This window comes from Carica papaya, chromosome 5 (assembly GCF_054855325.1).
Source record: "Carica papaya isolate Zhongbai chromosome 5, ASM5485532v1, whole genome shotgun sequence".
Classification (NCBI taxonomy): Eukaryota; Viridiplantae; Streptophyta; class Magnoliopsida; order Brassicales; family Caricaceae; genus Carica; species Carica papaya.
Window position 1 is genome coordinate 20971164 of NC_142313.1, and position 18475 is coordinate 20989638.

Genomic DNA, 18475 nt, shown 5'->3' on the forward strand with positions numbered 1-18475 from the left:
GTGCAAACTGCACCTCTCCATCTCATTCTAATATCAAGTAAAATGCTCTGGCACCGTCACTCACATTTGTAAAAAAATCACAGGACCATAGTTTCAGTCGCGCGTAACGTCGAAGGACCCGTCTGTAAAAAAATGGGTGAAACACGAGGACCTCCCAGGAGGTCCATCCTTTCTAGTACTACTCTCTCCCAAGCACACTTAACTCCAAAGTTCTGATTTGATCCTGTGAATTAGTGATGGTATGATCGCAAGTGTTTCATTTCGTGCTACAAATACATACATTCCTTCTCCTTCCCTCCCCCCTCCCGTCATTCATTTCCTTGTGCGTGTAAACTGCACCTCTCCTTCTCATTCTAATATCAAGTAAAATGCTCCGGTGCCGTCACTCACATTTACGAATAAACCTGCGGACTATAGTTTCAGTCGCGCGCAACATCGAAGGACCCATCTGTAAAACGATGGGTGAAACACGAGAACTTCCTAGGAGATCACCCATCCTAGTACTACTCTCGCCCAAGCACACTTAACTCTGAAGCTCTGATTTGATCCGGTGAATTAGTAATGGTATGATTGCAAATGTTTCATTTCGCGCTGCAAATACATACACTCCTTCTCATTCCTTCCCCCTCCCGTCATTTGTTTCCTTGTGCGTGCACACTGCACCTCTGCTTCTCGTTCTAATATCAAGTAAAAAACTCTGGCGCAGTGACTCATATTTGCGAATAAACCAGCGGATCATAGTTCCAGTCGCGTGTAACGTCAAATGATCCATCCGAAAAAAAATGGGTGCAACACCAATACTTCTTAGGAGGTCACCCATCCTAGTACTACTCTCGCCCAAGCACACTTGACTGCAGAGTTCTGATGGAATCTAGTGCATTAATGCTTGTTTGATCGCACCTGTTTCATTCTGCCGTGCAAATACATATACTCCATCTCTTTCCCTCCCCCCTCCCGTCACTTGTTTCCTTGTGCGTGCACACTTCACCTATGCTTCTCGTTTTAATAAAATGCCCTGGCGCCGTGACTCTTATTTGTGAATAAACCAGCGGGCCGTAGTTCCAGTCGCGCATAACATCGAATGACCCATCTGTAAAAAAATGAGTGCAACACGAGAACTTCCCAAGAGGTCACCAATCCTAGTACTACTCACGCCCAAGCACACTTAACTGAGGAGTTCTGATGGGATCTGGTGCATTAATGTTGTTATGATCGCACATGTTTCATTACGTGCTGCAAATACATACACTCCATCTCTTCCCTCCCCCCTCCCGTCATTTGTTTCTTTGTGCATGCACACAACACCTCTCATTCTCATTCTAATATCAAGTAAAATGCCCCGGCGCCGTGACTCTCATTTGCGAATAAACTAGCGGACCATAGTTCTAGTCGTGCGTAACGTCAAATGACCCATCTGCAAAAAAAAAGAGTGCAACACAAGTACTTCCCAGGGGGTCACCCATTCTAGTACTACTCTCGCCCAAGCACACTTGACTTCAGAGTTCAGATTGGATCTGATGCATTAGTGCTGGCATGATAGAACCTGTTTCATTCTGCGCTGCAAATACATACAATCCTTCTCCTTCCCTCCCCCCTCCCGTCATTTGTTTCCTTGTGCGTGCACACTACACCTCTCTTTCTCCTTCTAATATCAAATAAAATGCCCCGGCACCGTGACTCATATTTGCGAATAAACCAACGAACCATAGTTCAAGTAGCGCGTAACGTCGAACGACCCATCTGCAAAAAAATAGGAGTAACACAAGGACTTTCCAGGAGGTCACTCATTCTAGTACTTCTCTCGCCTAAGCACACTTAACTATGGAGTTCTGATGGGATCTGGTGCATTAGTGTTGGTATAATGGCACCTGTTTCATTCTGCGTTCCAAATACATACACTCCTCCTTCTTTCCCCCCTCCCGTCATTTGTTTCCTTGTGCGTGCACACTGCACCTCTGCTTCTTGTTTTAATATCAAGTAAAATGCCCGACGCAGTGACTCTTATTTGTGAATAAACCAGCGGATCATTGTTCCAGTCGCGCGTAATGTCGAACGACCCATCTTAAAAAAAAAGGGTGAAATACGAGAACTTTCCAGGTGGTCACTCATCCTAACACTACTCTTGCCCAAGCATACTGAACTGCGAAGTTCTGATGGGATCTAATGATTTAGTGCTGGTATAATCGCACGTATTTCATTATGCACTGCAAATACATACATTCCATCTCCTTCCCTCCCCACTCCAGTCATTTGTTTCTTTGTACGTGCACACTGCGCCTCTCTTTCTCGTTCTAATATCAAGTAAAATGCCCCGGCACCATGACTTACATTTGTGAATAAACCAGTGGACCATAGTTCCAGTCGCGCGTAACGTCGAACGACCCATTTGTAAAAAAATAAGTGCAACATAAAAACTTCCCATGATGTCACCCATCGTAGTACTACTCTTCCCAAGCACACTTAACTGCGGACTATAGTTCCAGTCGTGCGTAACATCGAACGACCCATCTGCAAAAAAATAGGTGCAACACAAGGACTTTCTAGGAGGTCACCCATTCTAGAACTACTCTCGCCTAAGCACACTTAACTGTGGAGTTATAATGGGATCTGGTGCATTAGTGCTGGTATAATGGCACTTATTTCATTCTGCGATGCAACTACATACACTCCTTCTCCTTCCCTCCCCCTTCCCGTCATTTATTTCCCTGTGCGTGCACAGTGCACCTCTGCTTCTCGTTCTAATATCAAGTAAAATGCCCCAGCACCGTGACTCTTATTTGTAAATAAACTAGCAGACCATAGTTCCAATCGTGCGTAACGTCGAACGACCCATCTGCAAAAAAATAGGTGCAACACGAGGACTTCCCAAGAGATCACCTATTCTAGTACTACTCTCGCCCAAGCAAACTTAACTGCAGACTTCTGATGGGATCCGGTGCATTAGTGCTGGTATGATCGCACTTGTTTCATTCCACACTACAAATACATACATTTCTTCTCCTTCCCTCCCCCTTCTCATCATCTGTTTCCTTGTCCGTGCACACTGCACCTCTCGTTCTCGTTATAATATCAAGTAAAATACCCCAGCATCTTGACTCACATTTGCGAATTCACCAGCAGACCATAGTTTCAGTCGCGCTTAACGTCAAACAACCCATCTGTAAAAAAATAAGTGCAACACGAGAATTTCCCAGGAGGTCACCCATCGTAGAACTACTCTGCCCAAGCACACTTAACTGCGGACCATAGTTCCAGTAGTGCGCAACGTCTAACGACCCATCTGCAAAAAAATAGGTGCAACACGAGGACTTCCCATGAGATCACCCATTCTAGTACTACTCTTGCCCAAAGACACTTAACTGCGGACTTCTGATGGGATCCGGTGCATTAGTGCTGGTATGATCGCACTTGTTTCATTCCACACTGCAAATAAATACACTTCTTCTCCTTCCCTCCCCCCTCTCGTCATTTGTTTCCTTGTGCGTGCACACTACACCTCTCCTTCTCGTTCTAATATCAAGTAAAATTCCCCGGTGTCTTGACTCACATTTGCGAATTAACCAGCAGACCATAGTTCCAGTCGCGCTTAACGTCGAACGATCCATCTGTAAAAAAATAAGTGCAACACGAGAATTTCCCACGAGGTCACCCATCGTAGAACTACTCTGCCCAAGCACACTTAACTGCGGACCATAGTTCTAGTAGTGCGTAACGTCGAACGACCCATCTGTAAAAAAATAAGTGGAACATGAGAACTTCCCAGGAGGTCACCCATCGTAGTACTACTATGCCCAAGCACACTTAATTGCGGACTTCTAATGGGATCCGGTGCATTAGTGCTGGTATGAACCCACTTGTTTCATTCCGCGCTGCAAATACATACACTCATTCTCCTTCCCTCCCCCCTTCCGTCGTTTGTTTCTTTGTGCGTGCACATTGCACCTCTTCTTATCGTTCTAATATCAAGTAAAATGCCCGGCACCGTGACTCACATTTGCGAATAAACCAGCGGACCATAGTTATTGTCACGCGTAACGTCAGACGATCCATCTGTAAAAAAATAAGTTCAACACGAGAACTTCCCAAGTGGTCACCCATCGTAGTACTACTCTGCCCAAGCACACTTAACTGCGGACCATAGTTCTAGTCGTGTATAACGTCGAACAACCCATCTGCAAAAAAATAGGTGCAACACGAAGATTTCCCAGGAGGTCACCCATTCTAGTATTACTCTTGCCCAAACACACTTAACTGCGGACTTCTGATGGGATCCGGAGCATTAATGCTGGTATGAATGCACTTATTTTATTCCGCGCTGCAAATACATACACTCCTCCTTCCCTCCACCCTTCCGTCATTTGTTTCCTTATGCGTGCATACTGCACCTCTCATTCTCGTTATAATATTAAGTAAAATGCCTCGGCGCCGTGACTCACATTTGCAAATAAACCAGCAGACCATAGTTCCAGTCGCGCGTAACGTCGAATGACCCATCTGTAAAAAAATTAGTGCAACACGAGAACTTCCTAAGAAGTCACCCATCGTAGTACTACTCTACCCAAGCACACTTAACTGCGGACCATAGTCCCTGTCGCGCATAATGTCGAACGCCCCATCTGAAAAAAATAGGTGCAACACAAGGAATTCCCAGGAGGTCACAACTTCTAGTACTACACTCGCCTAAGTACATTTAACTGAGGAGTTCTGATGATATAATGGCACCTGTTTCATTATGCGCTGCAAATACATACACTCTTTCTCCTTCCCTCCCCCCTCTGGTCATTTGTTTCCTTGTGCGTGCACAATACACCGCTGCTTCTCATTCTAATATCAAGTAAAATGCCCGAGCGCCGTGACTCACATTTGTGAATAAACCAGCGGACCATAGATTCAGTCGCGCGTAACATCGAACGACCCATCTGTTAAAAAATAAGTGCAACACGAGAACTTCCCACGAGGTCACCCATCGTAGTACTACTCTGCCCAAGCACACTTAACTGCAGACCATGGTTCCAGTCGTGCGTAATGTCGAACGACCCATCTGCAAAAAAATAGGTGCAACACGAGGACTTCCCAGGAGGTCACCCATTCTAGTACTACTCTTGCCCAAGCACACTTAACTGCGGACTTCTGATGGGATCCGGTGCATTAGTGCTGGTATGATCGCACTTGTTTCATTCCAAGCTGCAAATACATACACTCCTTCTCCTTCCCTCCCCCCTACCGTCATTTGTTTCCTTGTGCGTGCACACTACACCTCTCTTTCTCGTTCTAACATCAAGTAAAATACCACGTCGACGTGACTCACATTTGCGAATAAACCAGTGGACCATAGTTCCAGTCGCCCGTAACGTCGAACGACCCATCTGTTAAAAAATAAGTACAACACGAGGACTTCCCAGGAGGTTACCCATTGTAGTACTACTCTGCCCAAACACACTTAACTGCGGACCATAGTTCCAGTCGTGCGTAACGTCGAACGACCCATCTGCAAATAAATAGGTGCAACACGAGGACTTCCTAGGAGATCACCGCTTCTAGTACTACTCTCGCCCAAACACACTTAACTGCGGACTTCTGATGGGATCCGGTGCATTAGTGCTGGTATGATCGCACTTGTTTTATTCCGCGCTGCAAATACATACACTCCTTCTCCTTTCCTCCCCCCTCCCTTCATTTGTTTCCTTGTGCGTGCACACTGCACCTCTTCTTCTCATTCTAATATCAAGTAAAAAGCCCCGGTGTTGTGACCCACATTTGCGAATAAACCAGCGGACCATAGTTCCAGTTGCACGTAACGTCGAACGACCCATCTGTAAAAAAATAAATGCAACACGAGGACTTCCCAGGAGGACACCCATTCTAGTACTACTCTCGCCCAAGCACACTTAACTGCGAAGTTCTATTGGGATCTGGTGCATTAGTGCTGGTATAATTGCACCTGTTTCTTTCTGCGATGCAAATACATGCACTCTTTCTCCTTCTCTCTCCCTTCCCGTCATTTGTTTCCTTGTGCGTGCATATTGCACCTCATCTTCTCGTTCTCATATCTAGTAAAATTTCCCGGTGCCGTGACTCTTATTTATGAATAAACCAGCGGACCATAGTTCCAGTCACGTATAACGTCGAAAGACCAATCTGCAAAAAAATGGGTGCAACACGAGTACTTCCCAAGATTCTAGTACTACTCTCGCCCAAAGACACTTAACTGCAGAGTTCTGATGGGATCCGGTGCATTAGTGCTAGTATGATCGCACTTGTTTCATTTTGCGTTACAAATACATATACTCCTTCTCCTTCCCTCCCTTGTCCTGTCATTTATTTCCTTGTGCGTGCACACTGCACCTCTCCTTCTCGTTCTAATATCAAGTAAAATATTTCGGCACCGTGACTCATATTTGCACATAAACCAGCAGACCATAGTCCCAGTTGCGCATAATGTCGAACGCCCGATCTGAAAAAAATAGGTGCAACACAAGGAATTCCCAGGAGGTCACAACTTCTAGCACTACACTCGCCTAAGCCCATTTAACTGCGGAGTTCTGACGGGATCTAGTGAATTAGTGATGGTATAATGGCACCTGTTTCATTCTGCGCTGCAAATACATACCTCCTTCTCCTTCCCTCCCCCCTCTCGTCATTTGATTCCTTGTGCGTGCATAATGCACCGCTGCTTCTCATTCTAATATCCAGTAAAATGCCCAAGCGTCGTGACTCACATTTGTGAATAAACCAGCAGACCATATTTCCAGTTGCGCGTTATGTCGAAGGACCCATCTGCAAAAAAATAAGTGAAACATGAGGGCTTTCCAGGAGGTCACCCATCCTAGTACTACTCTCACCCAAGCACACTTAACTACAAAGTTCTGATGGGATCTGGTGCATTAGTGCTGGTATAATCGCACCTGTTTCATTTTACGCTGCAAATACATACACTTATTCACCTTCCCTCCCCCCTCTTGTCGTTTATTTCCTTGTCCGTGCATAATGCACCTCTGTTTCTCGTTATAATATCAAGTAAAATGTCCAGGCGCCGTCACTCACATTTGTGAATAAACCAGCGGACCATAGTTCCAGTCGCGCATAATGTCGAATGACCAATCTACAAAAAAATGTGTGCAACACGAGTACTTCCCAGGATTCTAGTACTACTCTCGCCCAAGGACACTTAACTGCAGAGTTCTGATGGGATCCGATGCATTAGTGCTGGTATAATCGCACCTGTTTCATTCCATGCTGCAAATACATATACTCCTTCTCCTTCCCTCCCCTCTCCTGTCATTTGTTTCCTTGTGTGTGGACACTGCACCTCTCATTCTCATTCTAATATTAAGTAAAATATTTCGGCGCCGTGACTCACATTTGCGAATAAACCAGCAGACCATAGTTCCAGTCGCGCATAATGTCGAACGCCCCATCTGAAAAAAATAAGTGCAACACAAGGACTTCCCCGGAGGTCACAACTTCTAGTACTACACTCGCCTAAGCCCATTTAACTGCGGCGTTCTGATGGGATCTGGTGAATTAGTGATGGTATAATGGCACCTGTTTCATTCTGCGCTGCAAATACATGCAGTCCTTCTCCTTCCCTCCCCCCTCCCGTCATTTGTTTCCTTGTGCGTGCACACTGCACCTCTCATTCTCGTTCTAATATCAAGTAAAATACCCCGGCGCTGTGACTGACATTTGCGAATAAACCAGCAGACTAAAGTCCCAGTCGCGCGTAACGTCGAACAACCCATCTCGACTCATGCCCATATGAACGGATCACCCGCCGCCTCTCGTTTTTTGTTGTTCTACTATTTAAGATGCTGGCTATTACAGTCTCATCATGTGATGGGCTTTAATTGAATGCTGAAAAAATATTAAGAAAACTGCTCCGGTGCCGTGACTCACGTTTGCAAATGAACCGGTGGAACATCGCTCTGGTCCAGTTGAATGTTTAACGCCCCGTCTGCAAAAAGAAGGGTGCAACACGAGAACTTCCTAGGAGATCATCCGTCCTAGTACTACTCTCGCCCAAGCACGCTTAACTATGGAGTTCAGATGGGATCCGGTGAACTAGTGTTGGTATGATCGCACCCGTTCTAGTTAACGCCGCAAGTACATATACCCCTTCTCCTTCCCTCTCCCCTCTCGTCATTTGGTTCGCTGTGCGTGCACCTCACCTCTGTATCTAGTTCTAATATCAAGCGAAATACTCCGGGGCCTCGACCTGTGCCCATATGAACGGATAGCGTCGCACCTCATTTTTTTTTGTTCTACTATGTAATATGCTCGCAGACACTCTTATCACGTGATGGGCTTTAATTGAATGCATGAAAAATATTAAACAAAATACTCCGACGCCGTGACTCACGCTTGCGAATGAACCGGTGGAATGTCGCTCCAGTCCCGCATAACGTTTAACGCCCAGTCTGAAAAAAGAAGGATGCAACACGAGAGCTGAGAGCTTCCCAGGAGGTAACCCATCCTAGTACTACTCTCGCCCAAGCACGCATAACTGCAGAGTTCTGATGGAATCCGGTGAACTAGTGCTGGTATTATCACACCCTTTGTTTCTGCGCTGCAGATACATATGCCCCTTCTCCTTCCCTCTCCCCTCCCGTCATTTGATTCGCTGTGCACGTACCTCACTTCTTCTTCTAGTTCTAATGTTACGCGAAATGCCCCAGCGCCTTGACTCATGCCCATATGAACGGATCGCCCACCGCACCTCATTTTTTGTTGTTATATTATATAAGGTGCTCGCAATGACACTCTTATCACGTGATTGGTTTTAATTGAATGTGCAAAAAATATTAAGGAAAATGCCCTGACTGACCGTCGCTCTATTCCCGCGTAACATTTAACGCCCCATCTGTAGAAAGAAGGGTGGAACACGAGCACTTCCCAGAAGGTCACACATCCTAGTACTATTATCGCCCAAGAACGGTTGATTGCAGAGTTTTGATGGGATCCGGTGAACTAGTGCTGGTATGATCGCAATCGTTTTGGTTTGCGCCACAAATACATATACCCCTTCCCCTTCCCTCTCCCTTCCCATCATTTATTTCGCTGTGGGCGCAACTCACCTCTGTTTCTAGTCCTAATATCGAGCGAAATGCCCCGGCGCCTCGACTCATGTCTATATGAAACACCCGCCGCACCTCCTTTTTCATTGTTCTACTATGTAAGGTGCTCGCAATGACACTCTCAACACGTGATGGGTTTTAATTGAATGCACGAAAAATATTAAGCAAAATATCCTGGCGCCGTGACTCACGTTTGTGAATGAACCGCCGGATTGTCTCTTTGGTCCCGCATAACATTTAATGCCCCTCTACAAAAAGAAGGGTGCAACACAAGTACTTCCTAAGAGGTCACCCATCTTACTACTACTCTCGCCCAAGCACGCTTGACTGCGGAGTTCTGATGGGATCCTGTGAACTAGTGCTGGTATGATCGCACCCCTTCTAATTTGCGCCGCAAAGACATATACCACTTCTCCTTCCCTCTCCCTTCCCATCATTTGTTTTGCTGTCGTGCAACTCACCTCTGCTTCTAGTTCTAATATCGAGCGAAATGCCCTGGCACCTCGATCGCCGGCCGCACCTCATTTTTTGTGGTTCTACTATTTAAGATGCTCGCAATGACACTCTCATCACGTGATGGGCTTTAATTGAATGCATGAAAAGTATTTAGAAAAATGTTCTGGCACTGTGACTAACGTTTTCGAATGAACAGGCGGAGTCGCTCCAGTCCCCTGTAACATTTAACGCCCCGTCTGCAAAAAAAAAAGGGTGCAACACGAGTGCTTCCCAAGAGATCACCCATCGTAGAACTACTCTCGCCCAAGCATGCTTAATTGCAGAGTTTTGATGGATCCCGTGACTAGTGCTGGTATGATCGCACCCCTTCTAATTTGTGCCGCAAAGACATATATCCCTTTTCCTTCCCTCTCCCTTCCCGTCATTTATTTCGCTGTGCGTGCAACGCACCTCTACTTCTAGTTCTAATATCAAGCGAAATGCCCCGGTGCCTCGACTCATGTTTATATGAACGGAACACCCGTCGCACCTCTTTTTTTATTGTTCTACTAAGTAAGATGCTCGTAATAATAATCTTATCACGTGGTGGGCTATAATTGAATGCACGAATAATATTAAGCAAAATGCTTCGGCGCTGTGACTCACGTTTACGAATAAACCTGCGACTGTCGCTCTAGTCCCGCGTAACTTTACTACCCCATCTGCAAAAAGAAGGGTGCAACATGAGAACTTCCTAGGAGATCACCCATCCTAGTACTACTTTCGCCCAAGCATGATTAACTACGAAGTTCGATGGGATGTGATGCATTAGTGCTGGTATGATCGCACACCCTTCATTCTATGCTGCAAATACATATACCACTTCTCCTTCCCTCTCCCCTCTCATCATTTATTTTGTTGTGCGTGCACACCACACCTCTGTTTCTAGTTCTAATATCAAGCAAAATGCCAAGGCATCTCAATTCATGCCCAGATGAATAGACCGCCCGTCACAACTCTATTTTTATTGTTCTACTATGTAAGATAATCGTAATGACATTCTTATCTCGTGATGGACTATAAATGAATGCATGAAAAATATTAAGCAAAATGTCCAAATGCCGCGACTCACACTGGCGGACTGTCGCTCCAGTCACGCATAATATTTAACGCCCCGTCCATAAAAAGACGGGTGGAACACGAGGACTTCGCAGGAGGTCACCCATCCTAATACTGCTTTAACTAGAGCACACTTAGCTGTGGAGTTCGACAGGATCTGATGCATTAGTGTTGGTATTATCGCACCCCTTCCATTTCGTGTTGCAAATACATATACCCCATCTCCTTTCCTCCCCCCTCCCGTCATTTATTTTGTTGTGCATGCACACTACACCTCTGTTTCTAGTTCTAATATCAAGCGAAATATCCGGGCACCTCGACTCACGCCTAGATAAATGGACTGCGTGTCGTACCTCATTTTTAATTGTTCTACTATGTAAGATGCTCGTACTGACACTCTTATCATGTGGTGGACTATAAATGAATGCAGGAAAAATATTAAGCAAAATATTCTGGCGCCATGACTCATGCCGGCGGACTATGGCTCCTATTGCGTATAACATTTAACACCCCATCGGTAAAAAGACGGGCGCAACACGAGGACTTCCCAAAAGATCACCCATCCTAGTACTACTCTCGCCAAAACACGCTCAACTACAGAGTTCGTTGGGATCCGGTGCATTAGTGATAGTATGATCGCACCTTCTCTATTTTGCGCTACAAATACATATACCCATTCTCCCTCCTCCCCCCCCCCCCCCGTTATTTGTTTCGCTATGCGCGAACATTGCACCTCTTCTTATAGTTCTAATATAGAGCAAAATACTCCGGTGCCTCGACTCACGCCCAGATAAACGGACTACCCCCCTGTACCTCGTTTTTCGTTATTCTACTATGTAAGATGCTCGTAATGACACTCTTATCACGTGGTGAACTATAAATGAATGCATGAAAAATATTAAGAAAAATGTCTTGGCGTTGCGACTCACTCCGAGGGACAATGGCTTTGATCGCGCATAATGTTTAATGTCCCGTCAGCAAAAAAAAGAGTGGAACATGAGAACTTTTCAGGAGGTCACCCATCCAAGTACTACTTCTGCCCAAACACACTTAACTACGAAATTCGATGGGATCCAGTGCATTAGTGATGGACTTGTATAAGTGCACGTAAAATATTAAGCAAAATGTTTCAATGTCGCTACTCATGCCGATGAACGGTGGCTTCGATCGCTCGTAACGTTTGACGCTCCGTCTACAAAAAGACGAGTGCAACAAGAGAACTTCCTAGGAGGTCATCCATCCTAGTACTACTCTCGCCCAAGCATGCTTAACTATGGAGTTCGATGGGATCCGGTGTATTAATGCTAGTATGATTGCACCCCTTCCATTTTGCATTGCAAATACATATACCTATTCTCTTTCTCTCCCCACACCCGTCATTTTTTTCGCTGTGCGCGCACACCACACATCTGTTTATAGTTTTTTTATTAAACGAAATGCCTCGACACCTCGACTCACGCTAGAAGAAAGGACCGCCCGCTTTACCTCATTTTTCTTTATTCCACTATGTAAGATATCGTAATGACACTCTTATCACGTGGTAGACTATAAATGAATGCACGAAAAAATAGTAAGCAAAATTTTCTTGCGACGCAACTCACACCAGCAGATTGTGGCTCTGATCACATGTATCGTTTTACGCTCCGTTTGCAAAAAGATAGTGCAACACGAGGACTTCTCAGGAGGTTACCGATCCTAGTACTACTCTCGCCCAAGCATGCTTAACTGTATAGTTCGATGGGATCTGGTGCATTATTGTTGGTATAATCGCACCCCTTCCATTCCGCATTGCAAATACATATACCCCTTCTCTTTTCCTCCCCTCTCTAGTCATTTTTTTTCGCTGTTCGCGCACATTGCATTTTTGTTTTTAGTTCTAATATCAAGAAAAATACCCCAGCACCTCGACTTATGCCCAGATTAAAGGACCACCCGCCACACCTTTTTTTTTCATTGTTCTACTATGTAAGATGCTCATAATGACTCTCTTATCACGTGGTGGATTATAAATGAGTGCACAAAAAAAAGTAAGCAAAATACCCCATCATGGCGACTCACGCTTACAAATGAACCAGCGGACTATGGCTCTGGTCGCGTGTAATGTTTGGTGCCCTGTCCGCAAAAAGACGGGTGCAACACAAGCACTTTCGAGGAGGTCACTCATCCTAGTATTACTCTCGCCCAAACACACTTAACTGTAGATTATGATGGGATACGATGCATTAGTGCTAGTATGATCCCACCTGTCCTATTCCTCACTTCAAATACATATACCCCTTCTCTCTCCCTCCCCCCTCCCATCATTTGTTTCGCTCTGTGTGGACATCGCACCTCTACTTCTAGTTGTAATATCAAACAAAATGCCCCATTGCCTCAATTCACGCCAAGATGAACGGACCACCCGTCGTACCTCTGCTTTGCTTGTTCTATTATTAACGATGCTCGTAATGACACTCTTATCACGTGGTGGACTATAAATGGATGCACGAATAATATTAAGGAAAAGACGGGTGCAACACAACTACTTCCCAGGAGGTCACCCATCCTAGTACTACTCTCGCCCAAGAACACTTAACTCCGGAGTTCTGATGGGATTCGGTGCATTAGTGCTGGTATGATCGCACCAGTTTCATTCCGCGCTGTAAATACATACACTCCTTCTCCTTCCCTCCCCCTCCCGTCATTTGTGTCCTTATGCGTACACACTCTGTATCTCTCCTACTCGTTCTAATATCAAGTAAAATGCCCCGGCGACATGACTTACATTTGCAAATAAACCAGCGGACCATAGTTCTAGTCGCGCGTAAAGTCGAACTACCCATCTGTAAATAAATTGGTGCAGCACGAGGACTTCATAGGAGGTCACCCATTCTAGTACTACTATCGCCCAAGCACACTTAACTACGGAGTTCTAATAGGATTCGGTGTAATAGTTCTGGTATGATAGCACCTGTTTCATTCTGCGTTGCAAATACATACACTCCTCTTTCCCTCCCCCCTCATGTCATTTGTTTCCTTGTGCGTGCACACTGCACCTCTCCTTCTCGTTCTAATATCAAGTAAAATGTCACGGTGCCGTGACTCACATTTGCGAATAAACCAGCGGACCATAGTTCTAGTCGCACGTAACGTCGAACGACCCATCTGTAAAAAAATAAGTGTAACACGAGAACTTCCCACGAGGTCACCCATCGTAGTACTACTCTGCCCAAGCACACTTAACTGCGGACCATAGTTCCAGTCGTGCGTAACGTCGAACGACCCATCTGCAAAAAAATAGGTGCAACACGAGGACTTCCCAGGAGGTCACCCATTCTAGTACTACTCTCACCCAAGCACACTTAACTGTGGTCCTCGTGTTGCACCCATTTTTTTTCAGATGAATCGTCCGACGTTACACGCGACGGAAATTATGGTCCGCTGGTTTATTCGCAAATGTGAGTCACGACGTTGGGACATTTTACTTGATATTAGAATGAGAAGCAGAGGTGCAGCGTGCACGCACAAGAAAACAAATGACGAGAATGGGGAAGGAAGGAGAAGCTTTGTATGTTTTTAAAGAGTAGAATGAAATTGGTGCAATCAAACCGACACTAATGCACCGGATCCCATCAGAACTCCGCAGTTATGTTTGCTTGGGCGAGAATAGTAGTAGGATGGGTGACCTCCTGGGAAGTACTCGTGTTGCACCTATTTTTTTGCAGATGATTCTTTCGACGTTATGCACCACTTGAATTATGGTCCGCTGGTTTATTCGCAAATGTGAGTCACGGCGCCATGACATTTTATTTGATATTAGAACGAGAACGAGAGGTGCAGTGTGCACACATAAGCAAACAAATGACGGGAGGGGGAAGAAAGGAGAAGGAGTGTATGTATTTGCAGCGCAAAATTAAATAGGTGCAATCATACCAGCACTAATGCACTGGATCCCATCAGAACTCTGAAGTTAAGTGTTCTTGGGCGAGAGTAGTACTAGGATGGGTGACTTTCTGGGAAGTCCTCGTGTTGCACCAATTTTTTTTCAGATGGGTCGTTCGACATTACGCGCGACTGGAACTATGGTCCGCTGGTTTATACGCAAATATGAGTCAAGACACAGGGGCATTTTAATTGATATTAGAACGAGAAGGAGAGGTGCAGTGTGAATGCACAAGGAAACAAATGATGGAGGGGGGAAGGAAGGAGAAGGAGTGTATGTATTTGCTGCACGAAATGAAACAGGTGCGGTCATACCAGCACAAATGCACCGGATCCCATCAGAACTCTGCAGTTAAGTGTGCTTTGATGAAAGTAGTACAAGGATGGGTTACCTCCAGGGAAGTTCTTGTGTTGCACCCATTTTTTTCAGATGGATCATTCGACGTTACGCGCGACTAGAGCTATGGTCTGCTGGTTTATTCCCAAATGTGAGTCACGGCACCATGGCATTTTATTTGATATTAGAACGAGAACGAGAGGTGCAGTGCGCATGAACAAGGAAACAAATGACGGGAGGGTGAAGAAAGGAGAAGGACTGTATGTATTTACAACGCGAAATTAAACAGGTGCGATCATACCAGCACTAGTGCACCGGATCCCATCAGAACTCCGCAGTTAAGTGTGCTTGGGAGAGTAGTACTAGGATGGGTGATCTCCTGGGAAGTCCTCATGTTTCACCTATTTTTTAACAGATGGGTCCTTCGACGTTATGTGCGACTAAAAATATGGTCCGCTGGTTTATTCACAAATGTAAGTCACGGTGCTGGGGAATTTTACTTGATATTATAATGAGAAGCAGAGGTGCATTGTGCACGCACAAGAAAACAAATGACGAGAAGGAAGAAGGAAGGAGAAAGAGTGTATGTATTTGCAGCGCAGAATGAAACAGATGCCATTATACCATCAGTAATTCACTGGATCCAATCAGAACTCCGCAGTTAAATGTGCTTGGGCGAGTGTAGTACTAGGAGTTGTGACCTCCTGGGAAGTCCTCATGTTGCACCTATTTTTTTGCAAATGGGTCCTTCGACGTTACGCGCAACTGGAACTATGGTCCGCTGGTTTATTCACAAATATGAGTCACGGCACCGGGATATTTTACTCGATATTAAAAGGAGAATGAGAGGTGCAGTGTGCACGCAAAAGCAAAAAAATGACGGAAGGGGGGAGAGAAGGAGAAGGAGTATACGTATTTCCAGCGCGGAATGAAACAGGTGCCATCATACCATCAGTAATTCACCGGATCCCATCAGAACTACGCATTTAAATGTGCTTGGGCAAATGTAGTACTAGGAGTGGTAACCTCCTAGGAAGTTCTTATGTTTCACCTATTTTTTTCAGATGGGGCGTTCGACGTTACATGCGACTAGAATTATGGTCTGCTGGTTTATTCGCAAGTGTGAGTCATGGCGCCGAGGCATTTTAGTTGATATTAGAACGAGAAAGAGAAGTGCAGTGTGCACGCATAAGGAAACAAATGATGGGAGGCTGAAGGGAAGGAGAAGGTGTTTATGTATTTGCACCGGGGAATGAAACAAGTGCGATCATACTAGCACTAATGCACCGGATCCTATCAAAACTCTGCAGTTATGTGTGCTTGGGCGAGTGTAGTACTAGGATGGGTGACCTCCTCGGAAGTACCCGTGTTGCACAATTTTTTTACAGATTGGTTATTCGACGTTACACGTGACTGAAACTAATGTCCTCTGGTTTATTCGCAAATGTGAGTCACGGCGCCAGAGCATTTTACTTGATATTAGAACGAGAAGGAGAGGTGCAGTGTGCACGCACAAGGAAATAAATGATAGGAGGGGGGAGGGAAAGAGAAGGAGTGTATGTATTTGCAGCGCAGAATAAAACAAGTGCGATCATACCTACACTAATGCACCGGATCCCATCAGAAGTCCGAAATTAAGTGTGCTTAGGAAAAAGTAGTACTAGGGTGACCTCCTGGGAAGTCCTCCTATTGCACCTATTTTTTTGCAGATGGGTCGTTCAATGTTACGCACGACTGCAACTATGGTCCACTGGTTTATTAACAAATGACTCACACTTACGTACAAACCAGCAGACCATAGTTCCAGTCGCATGTAACGTCGAACGACCCATCTGAAAAAAAATTGGTGCAACACGAGGACTTCCCGGGAGGTCACCCATCCGAGTACTACTCTCACCCAAGCACACTTAACTAAGGAGTTCTGATGGGATCCGGTGCATTAGTGCTGGTTTGATCGCACCTATTTCATTTCACACTACAAATATATACACTCCTTCTCCTTTCTTCCCCCCTCCTGTCATTTGTTTCCTTGTGCGTGCGCACTGCACCTCTCATTCTCATTTAATATCAAATAAAATGCCACGGTGCCTCGACTCACGTATGTGAATAAACCAGCGAACCATGGTTCTAGTCGCGCCTAACGTCGAATGGTCCATCTGAAAAAAAATGGGTGCAACACAAGAACTTCCCAGAAGATAACCCATATTTGTACTACTTTCGCTAAAGCACACTTAACTACGGAGTTCTGATGGGATCCGGCGCATTTGTGCTGGTATGATCGCACTTATTTCATTTCGTGCTGCAAATACATACGCTCCTTCTCCTTCCCTCCCTCTTCTCATCATTTGTTTCCTTGTGCGTTCACACTGCACCTCTCCTTCTCGTTTTAATATCAATTAAAATGCCTCTCCGTCTTGACTCACATTTGCGTATAAACCAGCGGACCATAGTTCCAGTCGCGCGTAACGTCGATCTACCCATCTGAAAAAAAAATGAGTGTAACACGAGAACTTCCCAGGAGCTCACCCATCCAAGTACTACTCTCGCCCAAGAACACTTAATTGCGGAGTTCTGATGGGATCCGGTGCATTAGTGCTGGTGTGATCACACCTATTTAATTTCGCGCTGCAAATACATACACTCCTTCTCCTTTCTTCCCCCTCCCGTCATTTGTTTCCCTGTGCGTGCACACTGCACCTCTCGTTCTCTTTCTAATATCAAGTAAAATGTCACGGTGCCGTGACTCACATTTGCGAATAACCAGCGCACCATAATTCAATTCGTGCGTAACGTCGAAAGAATTATCTGGAAAAAAATGGGTGCAACATGAGTACTTCCCAGGAGGTCACCCATCCTAGTACTACTCTCAGCCAAGCAAACATAACTGTGGAGTTTTTATGGGATCCGGTGCATTAGTACTGGTATGATCGCACATGTTTCATTATGCGCTTCAAAAACATACAAACCTTCTCCTTCCTTCCCCGCTCCCGTCATTTGTTTTCTTGTGTGTGCACAATCAACCTCTACTTCTCGTTCTAATATCAAGTAAAATGTCCCAACGTCGAGACTCACATTTGCGAATAAACCAGCGGATCATAGTTCCTGTCGTGCATAACGTCGAACGATACATCTGAAAAAAATGGGTCCAAATCGAGGACTTCCCAAGAAAATGGGTGAAATATAAGGACTTCGCAGGAGGTCACCCGTCCTAGTACTACTCTCGCCCAGGCACCCTTAACTGCGGAGTTCTAATAGAATCCGTTGCATTAGTGCTGGTATGATCGCTCATGTTTCATTCTGCGCTGCAAATACATACACTCTTTCTCCTTCCATCTCCCCTCCCGTCATTTGTTTCCTTGTGCGTGAACTCTGCATCTCTCCTTCTCGTTCTAATATCAAGTAAAATGCCCCGGCATCATGACTCACTTTTTTGAATGAACCAGCGGTTCATAATTCCATTTGCACGTAATGTCGAATGACCCATCTAAAAAAAATGGTTGCAACACGAGTACTTCCTTGTATGTGCACACTGCACCTCTCATTCTCCTTCTAATATCAAGCAAAATTCCTCGGCGCCATGACTCACATT

General features: G+C 45.3%; 25 pseudogenes; 5 read left to right on the plus strand and 20 right to left on the minus strand.

Moving 5' to 3' along the window:
• Positions 1-783: 783 nt before the first annotated feature.
• LOC148255466 (5S ribosomal RNA) lies at positions 784-902 on the minus strand (annotated as a pseudogene).
• A 199-nt stretch (positions 903-1101) lies between these two features.
• LOC148255467 (5S ribosomal RNA) lies at positions 1102-1220 on the minus strand (annotated as a pseudogene).
• Positions 1221-1426: 206 nt separating this feature from the next.
• LOC148255468 (5S ribosomal RNA) lies at positions 1427-1545 on the minus strand (annotated as a pseudogene).
• A 1299-nt stretch (positions 1546-2844) lies between these two features.
• Positions 2845-2963, minus strand: LOC148255469 (5S ribosomal RNA; annotated as a pseudogene).
• A 328-nt stretch (positions 2964-3291) lies between these two features.
• On the minus strand, positions 3292-3410 carry LOC148255470 (5S ribosomal RNA; annotated as a pseudogene).
• A 328-nt stretch (positions 3411-3738) lies between these two features.
• LOC148255471 (5S ribosomal RNA) lies at positions 3739-3856 on the minus strand (annotated as a pseudogene).
• Positions 3857-4183: 327 nt separating this feature from the next.
• Positions 4184-4302, minus strand: LOC148255472 (5S ribosomal RNA; annotated as a pseudogene).
• A 750-nt stretch (positions 4303-5052) lies between these two features.
• On the minus strand, positions 5053-5171 carry LOC148255473 (5S ribosomal RNA; annotated as a pseudogene).
• A 328-nt stretch (positions 5172-5499) lies between these two features.
• LOC148255474 (5S ribosomal RNA) lies at positions 5500-5618 on the minus strand (annotated as a pseudogene).
• Positions 5619-5824: 206 nt separating this feature from the next.
• Positions 5825-5943, minus strand: LOC148255475 (5S ribosomal RNA; annotated as a pseudogene).
• An 845-nt stretch (positions 5944-6788) lies between these two features.
• Positions 6789-6907, minus strand: LOC148255476 (5S ribosomal RNA; annotated as a pseudogene).
• A 1058-nt stretch (positions 6908-7965) lies between these two features.
• On the minus strand, positions 7966-8084 carry LOC148255477 (5S ribosomal RNA; annotated as a pseudogene).
• Positions 8085-8428: 344 nt separating this feature from the next.
• On the minus strand, positions 8429-8554 carry LOC148255478 (5S ribosomal RNA; annotated as a pseudogene).
• Positions 8555-9333: 779 nt separating this feature from the next.
• On the minus strand, positions 9334-9452 carry LOC148255479 (5S ribosomal RNA; annotated as a pseudogene).
• A 1702-nt stretch (positions 9453-11154) lies between these two features.
• On the minus strand, positions 11155-11272 carry LOC148255480 (5S ribosomal RNA; annotated as a pseudogene).
• Positions 11273-11831: 559 nt separating this feature from the next.
• LOC148255481 (5S ribosomal RNA) lies at positions 11832-11949 on the minus strand (annotated as a pseudogene).
• Positions 11950-13135: 1186 nt separating this feature from the next.
• LOC148255482 (5S ribosomal RNA) lies at positions 13136-13254 on the minus strand (annotated as a pseudogene).
• Positions 13255-14202: 948 nt separating this feature from the next.
• Positions 14203-14321, plus strand: LOC148255483 (5S ribosomal RNA; annotated as a pseudogene).
• A 205-nt stretch (positions 14322-14526) lies between these two features.
• Positions 14527-14645, plus strand: LOC148255484 (5S ribosomal RNA; annotated as a pseudogene).
• A 205-nt stretch (positions 14646-14850) lies between these two features.
• Positions 14851-14969, plus strand: LOC148255485 (5S ribosomal RNA; annotated as a pseudogene).
• Positions 14970-15173: 204 nt separating this feature from the next.
• LOC148255486 (5S ribosomal RNA) lies at positions 15174-15290 on the plus strand (annotated as a pseudogene).
• Positions 15291-16145: 855 nt separating this feature from the next.
• LOC148255487 (5S ribosomal RNA) lies at positions 16146-16264 on the plus strand (annotated as a pseudogene).
• Positions 16265-16729: 465 nt separating this feature from the next.
• Positions 16730-16848, minus strand: LOC148255488 (5S ribosomal RNA; annotated as a pseudogene).
• Positions 16849-17053: 205 nt separating this feature from the next.
• On the minus strand, positions 17054-17172 carry LOC148255489 (5S ribosomal RNA; annotated as a pseudogene).
• Positions 17173-17379: 207 nt separating this feature from the next.
• LOC148255490 (5S ribosomal RNA) lies at positions 17380-17498 on the minus strand (annotated as a pseudogene).
• Between the last annotated feature and the right edge of the window lie 977 nt (positions 17499-18475).